The sequence below is a fragment of the Ailuropoda melanoleuca genome, chromosome 8 (genome assembly GCF_002007445.2).
Source record: "Ailuropoda melanoleuca isolate Jingjing chromosome 8, ASM200744v2, whole genome shotgun sequence".
Taxonomy (NCBI): domain Eukaryota; kingdom Metazoa; phylum Chordata; class Mammalia; order Carnivora; family Ursidae; genus Ailuropoda; species Ailuropoda melanoleuca.
In genome coordinates, this window is record NC_048225.1 from 74,137,330 (window position 1) to 74,147,750 (window position 10,421).

Here is a 10,421-nt window from a genome sequence, read left to right on the forward strand (position 1 = left end):
AGTGTAGAACGTGGAGAATTATTTTGCAACAGCTCATATTATAAAGCAGGATCTGAGATGGATTTGAGAAAAGAAAATGTAATCATTACCAAAAAAAATCATTTCATAACACGTATAATTTTGTATGAAAGTGGTATTGGCCTTGGAACAAGAAGGGATTTCAACTAGTTTTTACCAGGCCCCTATTCTGTTGTAAGAAGTTAGCCATGTTAGACGAGTATCTGTTCAAGTCATCACGTGCATGGAGAGAGGTTTTGCTGCAACTTGTATCAACAGTACAGTGTATGCTCTCTCTGAGTTACACGAATACACAATTTACCAAGTGTCTAGTAAAGAGCCAGCACTCCAGGAATGTGACACCATCTTTGTCTTTAAGGAGGGTAGAATTTCACTGGGAGAAAACATACACATGATAATTTTTAAAATAACAGACCAAGTAACATTAAAAAAAAGAAACAACTAAGTCCAAAACTGCATGTTGTAGACTAAACTTGCTGCAGGAGGCCCCGGATCTGGACTAGCTATGAAAGGACTAGTTATGAAAGAAGTAAGGGTGGGGTGGGGACGGTGCTTGAGATGGATCTTAAAGACTAGGGAGAATCTCGGTAGATGGGTAAGAGGGCTGGGGTGGGAGGAATCTCTTTCTACTTGTTTAAATTGACATCGAAGGGGCGCCTGGGTGGCACAGCGGTTGAGCGTCTGCCTTCCGCTCAGGGCGTGATCCCGGCGTTATGGGATCGAGCCCCACGTCAGGCTCCTCTGCTGTGAGCCTGCTTCTTCCTCTCCCACTCCCCCTGCTTGTGTTCCCTCTCTCCCTGGCTGTCTCTATCTCTGTTGAATAAATAATAAAATCTTTAAAAAAAATAAAATAAAAATAAATAAAAATAAATTGACATCGAAGACCTGTTGACTGCAGTTAGCTTTCTGGTGATGTTTTTTATTAACAATATAGTGGTCACTAAAAAAAAAAAAGCATCATATACAAGGCATCTTGGTGGGTCCAATAAAAAGAGCAACACTGACAACAAAAACAAACAAACAAAAAAATCAGTGCAGGCTATCTCTCTCTTCTCTCTCTTGGTTTGATGCTCATGAAATGCTACATGTGGAAGCCAGCCAACTGGGAAGAGAAGACAGAAGGTGGGGAGGCTGGGGGCAATTAAATAGGATGGCCTCCATTTACAGAAGGTGAGGCTACTGTGCAAGTAGCACTTTCTCTGTTTGGAGCTGAACCCCATTACTTCGCTAGAGTTGGGAAGCAAGAGTAACATCACTTTTGTGAACTTATCTCTAAGAATGCACCCCTAGAGGCGACTGGAGGGCAGGGGTGATAAAATGTGACTTGCAACAAAACCGAGTCTGTAGGCACACAATCAAGTTTCCACTGTATTTAAGGTCATCATGCACAGCACTGAGCTGTACCTGGAAATGGAGTCAAGATAGAGAGCAAAATAGGACATCTTTATATTCCATAGCAATCTTCTCCCCCCATGGTCCATGAAAAGAATAAAACACTGAGCTATGTAAAGCACAACTGTAGCTGGGCTGCAGGGATGGGTGAGGGGCACAATGGGAGCAGAAAGATCTGCCGGTCCTGCAGGAATCTTTCCAGAGGCGCTGAAGGAGACACACTTCATCTTCAATGTAGGAGACACCACCATGCGATACTTTTCAGGGAGGGATTTGAAGGATCCAGCGACACTTCAGTATCTCAAGAATTTTCTTTCACAGAGGGTGCTTTAATATGGATCATTCACCCTGAATGAAAAACAGGAAAATATAAATTAAAATAAGAAGATTAAAAATGGCCAAAGTGAACAGTGTTAGTAGTAAAGGTAACTATTCACTGAAGGTTAGAAGAGGAGTGAAGGAAATGCCTTTCGGATGGGTTGGACAAGACACAGGATATTCACTAAGGCAAAGGAATGAGAATAACACCCTAAGGCTTCTCACACTTGCAGGTGCTTGCCACCCAGAGGTGGTGGTAGAATGCCGACTGATTCAGTAGGTCTGGGTGGGGTCTGAGATTCTGCATTTCTCACAAGTTCCCTGGTGACGCTCATGCTACTGGTCCAGGGACCACACCCGGAGACATTTCTGGGGCACAGGCTTTGTCTTCGGATCGAATGAGCATGAAGGGCATTTTAGATAGATTTTTAGCGGTGGGCGGTCAACAAAAAGTAGACAAAGATGGCAATGTTCAAATAGAGAAATGAGAGAAAAATCAAAACTCATGAAAGATATGGTGGTAATTCTAAACGCCTGATTCTGGTGGGACATGATTTAAGAAAATGGGACAAATCTAGTTTCATGAACTAAATGACACCGTTTTGTGTGTGTGTGACACAGGTGTCTCATTCTTGCAGAGGGTGGGGGAGGGATGGGGGTGGGGAAGCCAAATACGGCATGTCTTAATAGGACCTTTCAATGGGGGAAGCAGATTCTGAGACTCTGTTGTCATGATGAACTGCCAGGGTAAACCACAGTTCAGCAGCTGCAAACGTGCTTGCCAATACAGAGATAAAAATGTATCTGAAAACAAAATTTCACATATACCTCCACTGAGGTTGGCATCGTATCTTCCTGTGTATCTTGGGTGTAGCTTTTACCCAGGCAGAATTTAGACACTAGAAACCAAATGAGGTGGTAAACAGAACCAATTTGCAGAAGAGTGAAAATAACCCAGCAAGAATTGAAACCACAAATGCCCAAGAGTTGGTCATTCACCATTTTAAGGATGAGCACACAGCACTATACCGGTTGGCGCCAGGCCTTTTTAAAAAATGCTCCAATGTTTAGTGTGATGCTTTTCATCTTATGTTTGGCTTGTTCTAGAAATGCACTCTGCTTTTTCTACCCCACCCCTTCCTCAGTGCCATCACAAACGGTTTCGGGGAGAAAAATCGTCGCATCACAGGGGGCAGAGGGTGTCTGGGACTTAGAACTCTATCACTGAGTCCTGAGTTCTAGATGCATAAGGATGGATCCAAATGGTACAAATCTCAGCTTTGTCATTTATTCAGTGACCTCAGACTAGATATTTTGTTTCTTTTTGCCTCTGTTGCTTTACCTTTAAAATGAGAGTATTAATAGTCCTTCTCCCCCACAGGCTTGTAGGCAATGTTGCATGATTTCAGACACCTAAAACACTCAGAGCAGTGTGCAGCATGGAATGAATGTTTCATAAATGTTTACAATTAACTATGTCACTAGCTCAGGGCCGATAGGAAAGTGATTCAACTATAGAGAGAGTTTGAACATGACATCCATCAAGATCCCTTCAAGACCTAAAATTTTATAATTCGATGAATTCAAATCACTTTGGTCAATAAATGCGAGGTGTCTCCAGGCAGCTGGGAAAATAATGCTTCTTTGCTAAGCCTTCTAGAACATCTGGTGATACATTCAGGGCCTGTCTTGCTGGGGTCAGCCTTCCTTTCCAACTTCTGTTCACAGCTCCTCTACAGCCTGGGCTCTCAGCAGTTCCAGTTACTGCCTCCTGAACACGCTGTCCCAGCCCCACTACTGTAGCATGTTTAATCATTTCCCTATAGTCTGTCTCCCCTGCTTCTCTCCGTACACTTAATCCCATCCATTCTTCAAAACCAACCCAGGGTCCGCCTTCTTTATAAGATTTTCTGGGATCAACAAGCTTCTTCTGTATTGAAAAAGTCCTTTAACACAGAGTTCATTGTCCATTACCATCCTCTGCCTTATATTTTTCTGAAAATAATTGTTTTTAATTTTTCTGTCTTCACTACTCAACTAGATAATAATCTCCCTGAGGTCAGGGTCAAGGACTTACGCCTCTTGGTGTCTCAGTCAAGCTTAGCATTGTTCCAACACAGAAGTATGCAATAAACAACTATTGATTGATTCGTTGTAAAAACCAGTGAGCCATTAAACTTTATATGGCAATTAGCTGACTGTGGTAATTAACTTAATGCTAATACTCTTCTTGCCAGCCTCTCTTCCTGTCCCCCAAGGTCTTCTAAAAAATTGAATTGATCTGCTTCCATCTAGTGGCAATTAAAAAACAGGTGGTTCCTGTGACAAGAAAACGGCTCTGGGTGGATTGTGCCAGAAAAGACTTTCACTCACTGGGTGTGAGCATGAAAGAAATCTTTATATCTTGTGGATTTCCTGCCCACAGAGATAGGGAGCCCAGCCCAGAGAAGGGTCTAGGTCCCCATCTACAGTATTGAATGAAATATAGGGAAATAAAATAAAATAGAATGTAAGAACCTTCACTGACCTGATGCTCTTATCCAGTCATCCAGTTCCTGTATCATCTCCTAGCCAAGTTTTTAAAAGAGATGGCTTCCATGTTCTGTCTCTACTTCTTCATTTCCACTGAACCCTCAACGCCTGGCTATCACACTTCAGTCATGACCTCAAACACAGAGCAGTCTCTGCACGGATACCCTTGTTACATCCAGTGGGAACTCACTGGTTCTCCCAGCCGCCCTTGAACCATTCCACTTCCTTCTTTCCTTGGCATTCATGACCCAGACTTTCCTCATCTTCCTTCTACCTCTCCAGCAACTTCTCTCCCTTCTCCTTTTCCTTCGTCAACCCGTTTGATATGGATGTTTCCCCAGTTTCCGCCCTCTCTCCCACATCCTCTTCTGTTCTCCCAATCCACACACTTCCCAGATGACTGTACCTGCTCCCAAAATCACAGTTAACCTTCTGGAACGTGAGAACCCCCAAATCCACTCTCCTGCCCCAAGGTGGCCCCTGTGTTACAGATTGAACCAATCAACTCTGGACGAGCCACAGACACCTAAATCTCAGCACAGACAAAACTGAACCTAAGATCTTCACCTCCAAAACTCATTCTTTCATGTTCCCTTCTCAATAAGTAGTATAGTATAGACAGCAACCATCCACGAGCTCCTGATCAAAACCTTGATGACTTCTTTCACTCTTCTCTCTCTCACTTAGCCAATTAACTACCATATTCACTTGATTTTGAACTCAACCTCACTGCTATTTCTCTACACAGGCATCATCAGCTTTAACCTAATAACTTCAAATGTCTTCAAAAGAGTTCTTTGCCTCCAGGCTCACCCAACTCCCCTGTTTGTATAATGATCCTCAAAGGTGAAAATTTCAGCATGACATTCACCTACTTTACGCCAAAGACCTTAGGATTAAGTCCATACTCCTTAGTATGGCTTACAAATTACTCTATGATCCAGCTTATGTTGTCTTCTATCTCTGCAGTTGCTCTTTTTAAAATATTTTATTTAAATTCAATTTAGTTCACATATAGGGTATTATCAGCTTCAGGGATAGAATTAGTGATTCATCAGTTGCATATAACACCCAGTGTTCATCAAATCATGTGCCCTCTTTAATGCCCATCACCCCATTACCCCATCCCCCCATCGACCTCCCCACCAGCAACCCTCAGTTTGTTCCCTATAGTTAAGAATCTCATGGTTTCTCTTTTGCACTCAAAGCTACAGTTCACTGAACTTCTTCATAACAATTTGTGGTTGTTAGCATGGCTGTCTGAACAAGCAACCAACTTCCTCAGGGACCATCCTGCTTTTTCCAACATTTTAAAACATGCTCAGTTTTCTAACTGGGCACTCAGTATGTTACCAAAGTCTCACCTCCCTAGTGCTTCCTACCTACACTCTCCTTCCCAAAATCTCTAAACAAGTCCCTGAACCCCTGAAACTGAGAAACGTTTTGACATCTTCACTTCTGCCAGCTGAACCATGTAGTCACACGTCTGCAATACTTCTCAGTCTGTGTTTCTCCAGCTGAAAACAATCTGAGGTCCAACATCAAGCTAAAAAAAAAATTGCTTCTTTGGGGAAGCCACAGGCAGAATTCATGTTCCCCACCTTTTCTTTCCACGTTTCTGACGGTCACCGCTTATCAGAGCAGTGGTCATTTACATTCTTGTACTAGGGCACTGAAGGCCTGGGGTCCAGAATTATACCTCTTTAGGGCCTGGGATTTATTAGTTTCTCAATAAATTCTTGATGAATTGAATGTTTCCTGAACACTGTATTTGGTATTGCCCTTTTATTCCTCTAGGACAAGAAGAGAGATGTCATCATGCTTCCAATCCTTACAGAAAATTCAGGGATAATCAGAAAAAGCTCCCTTCACATAACTGCCCTTTCTTAATAGGGCATTATTTGTTCATTTGTTCATTCATTCATTCATTCATTCATTCTAATCCCCTGGCACTAAAACAAAGCCACTCACATAAAAAAGCCAAAAGCACAGCTTTTAAAGGAAGCTAGTGGATTATCACTTTATATGGAAACTTCATTTGAATGAGACCTCATATAAATAGTTACCAAGGAGTTAACATGTCTAGCTATAACAGGAAGTATCTCAAGGAAGGTAGAGAAAAGATCAACAGATATGGAAACTTCTCACTGATGAAACTTACCTTTCATGGGACTCTTTACCTAAGAATAGAAGAAACAGAAAAATGGCATCAGTGAAAGTAGATAATTCCAATTTTTTTAAAGTAAGAGAGAAGGCAGAGTCCCACTCCCAAAATTGGCTTTTGAGGTATATTATGCATTTGTTGGTGGACCCCACCTGTGTGTAAGGGGATTTGAGATACTGGCTTAATGTGCTAATTCAAACAGCGGTAGATACTCATACATAATTGACCCATTGATGCGGATGCTTCTGCATTCCATTTCATCCTCTATGCTGATCCTAAAGACAGAAGTCTAGCCTGAATTGCTTGACAGTCAGTCCCGCTATACCCATACGCGTGTTTACCCCTTCCCGCCCGCCCTCTCAGCCCACCTGAAGATTCTCCCCTAAGAGACTTGGCTGCTAATACTGTAAGAATATGTGTCATTATGTCTCACACCACCTCGTCTGCGAGAATCCACAAAGAAGTTTCACTCAGGTCTCAGTGGTAGGAATTACTCATTCATCTGAGTAACTGATGTGTTTTTATCTTACAAACACACTAAATATTATAACTAGTTATGCTCCCTTCTTTGATTGGCTGCCAGGAAACAGAGCCAGAGCTGAGACCCTTTTCTATCAAGTGTACAGGACCTTGTGACACGCATTTTTATGTACTAGCTTCACTTCTTGCTCCAACTTCTTTTTATGCCCTAAATTTTGGCCTTCCTTTCTTACCTACTTTTAAGCTAATTTTAACTTACTATGTTAAATGCATTTCGTAAACCATCTTACATCATTTCTGAAAAAAAAAAAGAGTGTAAATAAGTAGATTAATGAACGAACTGCAGAGCTGGACTCCAGAGGAAATAAAAGCAAAAAAAAAAAAAAAGTTTTTTGAGAAAAAAAAATCACCGGGAAGCACTATGCGTCAGTGGCTATAAACTGGAGCTCTAGAATCATCCAATCTGGGTGCAAGTCCTGTTTGATCAACTGTGGTGCATCTCTGAATAGCTGCTTAGCCTCTCAAGTCACAGTTCCTTCATCTGTGAAAGGGGCATGATCATTACATCTTCTTCATTGAGTTGGCAAAATAAAATGTGCTCAAAGTATTTATTTATTTATTTATTTATTTATTTTAAATTTTATTTATTTTATTATTTTTTTACTATTTTTTTTTATTATATTATGTTAGTCACCATACAGTACATCCCTGGTTTCTGATGTAAAGTTTGATGATTCATTAGTTGTGTATAACACCCAGTGCACCATGCAATACGTGCCCTCCTTACTACCCATCAAAGTATTTAGGCCAAGATCTACCACATACACAGTGCTCAGATATTGTTTTAAACCTTTAAAATGTTAGAATTTACTCTTTTATGCATTTCCTCCAAAATTCTGCCCGCTGATGACGGGCTGAATGCATTTATGCAAGGAGAATTAAATCTGAATTAACTTCAGGCTCTGTTTATCTTCATATAAATATTTTTTCCTTTTAGGAACGACGACACACATAACAATACGTGAGCAGGAATCTGTTATGACCGAGAGAGTTCTTTTTGAAGAAAAAGGAACTAAGTGGCACGGGTTCAGTTTTGTGTCTTGTTCTAACCCTGTGGGTTGGTTCAGGTGGGGAATTCTTACAACCAAGAGAAAATGTAGAGCTTCATTGTTCTGAAGACCACTGGTGTTAGGGGGCATGTGTGGATGGGAATCTGATCTCTGATTCTGGCCCCTGCTGATATGGGATTAGAGACCTTCGGCCCAAAATCACTGCCTCAGTTTCCTTATTTTTCAAACAAGGCCAGTGATAATGATTAATCAGAGAATGATTATCTAGGGGGGAAAATGTTCCTAGACAAGCCCATATGGATGGGCACGCATTTCTAGAGCTTGCCTTTATTTCTTTTGCAGAAGAACTGAGCAAAAGCCTGGATATCAAAACAACTAGGGCAGGTGCCAAACCGCAGTTTCAGAAGATCCGTCCGAGGACAGGACAGGATTCAAGAATCTAGTCACTTCACTGGCTACTATGTCCGAAATATTCACTAGTCCTCTTATTCCAGCTTGCTGAACCCAAAACACATATGAAATCCTCCGAGTTGATAACTATTATACACATGCAGATTTATCACTTTTAACTTTTTTCCTTGTAAATGTATCAGCTACACTGTTAGCAAAACTCCGGGGGCGGGGGGTCTAACCTGGGAACCCAACCATCATTCCTAACACTGTTTCTATAGGAAAAACATTCTTCATGTTGCAAAGAACTAACTTACAACTACAATCTTTGGAAGATAAAGTCACTTGAAAGTTGGAAATATCAGAAGATGTTCCACAAATGAAGTCTATTAAGATGCTACGTGAAAGATACCCTGACTTTCCTACAGAGTCAGTGATCTTTGGGGCTTCTGTTCTCTTTGTTGGCATACAGGTATCTAGCCCAACTGCCCGTTATCAGTTTCCTGTTTGCCCCACACTTATTCCCACAGCAGGGGCATGCAGTTTTCAAGTTATCAGTTTGAGATCTTGTACAGAAATGACTCCAAGGTAAAAAATTTAAAAACAACCCCCCTGCTTTTCTCACCCCTGCTGATAGAACCACCTTAGCCAGCTAAGCCCCGCCCTGCACCCCCCACCCTGCCACTGAATGAATATAAGCGACTTCATTCTAGTCTTTTGATTCTACTAACAGTTATTAAAAGACTTCAGAATTTGGGAATATCCTCCCTATTAAGGTGACTCCTAGCCCCCAAATCCTTAAAGATTATTTAGAGAACAGCCCCCATATCCCAGAGGGCGGTGTGTAATGGTCTACTGCATTCTCTACCCCTCAGTTCTGTCACCATCACCCAAGGTAGGAGGGAAAGAAGGACGATCGGGGTCAGGCTTTGAAGTCTCAATGGAAAGGGTAATCAATGGTGGAAGAAAAAAAAAATCTTATTCTTCCTGTGCCTTAGAGTAATACTTGAGTACTTCATATCATACTGTAAGATAATGGAATCCAGTCTTAGCAGAAGCTGCCGGAGCAGAGACATTGAACTGCTTGGTGCCCCCACTTGACACTGAGGAAGTTCTTGCACATCAACAGTGCCCCCTTTCATCATCTTTCTGGGTTGGTTATAAAACTAATCTAGTAGCGTTCTTAAATTTGGAATGAAAGATCAGATCACAGTAGAAGACCATTAGGGAATGGTAGATAATATTCCTGCAACCGGCAGTGAGGACGGTTGATGGGCAGCCATTAGAGACCATAGTCATTGAACAGAATACATACTAATTAATTGATTGAAGTAAAGTTAAAATGGCAACCAACTGACTCCATAGAAATGCAACACCAAGCAGTTGCTTAGCNTCCAGCTTGCTGAACCCAAAACACATATGAAATCCTCCGAGTTGATAACTATTATACACATGCAGATTTATCACTTTTAACTTTTTTCCTTGTAAATGTATCAGCTACACTGTTAGCAAAACTCCGGGGGCGGGGGGTCTAACCTGGGAACCCAACCATCATTCCTAACACTGTTTCTATAGGAAAAACATTCTTCATGTTGCAAAGAACTAACTTACAACTACAATCTTTGGAAGATAAAGTCACTTGAAAGTTGGAAATATCAGAAGATGTTCCACAAATGAAGTCTATTAAGATGCTACGTGAAAGATACCCTGACTTTCCTTNCTCATACAGCTCTCCTTATTCCCTTTTCTTCTCCAGGCCAGAGTAGAGGCGAAGCAAATGCAGTGCATTTGGTTAGAGCTGTGACCTCAGTGAATAGACACTGGGGAAGAAATGTGAGGATTTCTTCCAGGGACAATGCAATTCCCACACATCAGAAGCCAGACAGGTACGTCTNGTAAAAAATTTAAAAACAACCCCCCTGCTTTTCTCACCCCTGCTGATAGAACCACCTTAGCCAGCTAAGCCCCGCCCTGCACCCCCCACCCTGCCACTGAATGAATATAAGCGACTTCATTCTAGTCTTTTGATTCTACTAACAGTTATTAAAAGACTTCAG

The 10,421-nt window shown here is 41.6% G+C and overlaps 1 long non-coding RNA gene across 1 annotated transcript; it reads right to left on the bottom strand.

The window, feature by feature from the left end:
* Positions 1–911: 911 nt before the first annotated feature.
* Positions 912–7,520, bottom strand: LOC117803406. Its single transcript, XR_004627241.1, has 2 exons — positions 6,422–7,520; positions 912–1,758 (listed from the first exon to the last, which is right to left on the bottom strand). It is a non-coding gene; the product is annotated as an uncharacterized LOC117803406 (long non-coding RNA).
* Between the last annotated feature and the right edge of the window lie 2,901 nt (positions 7,521–10,421).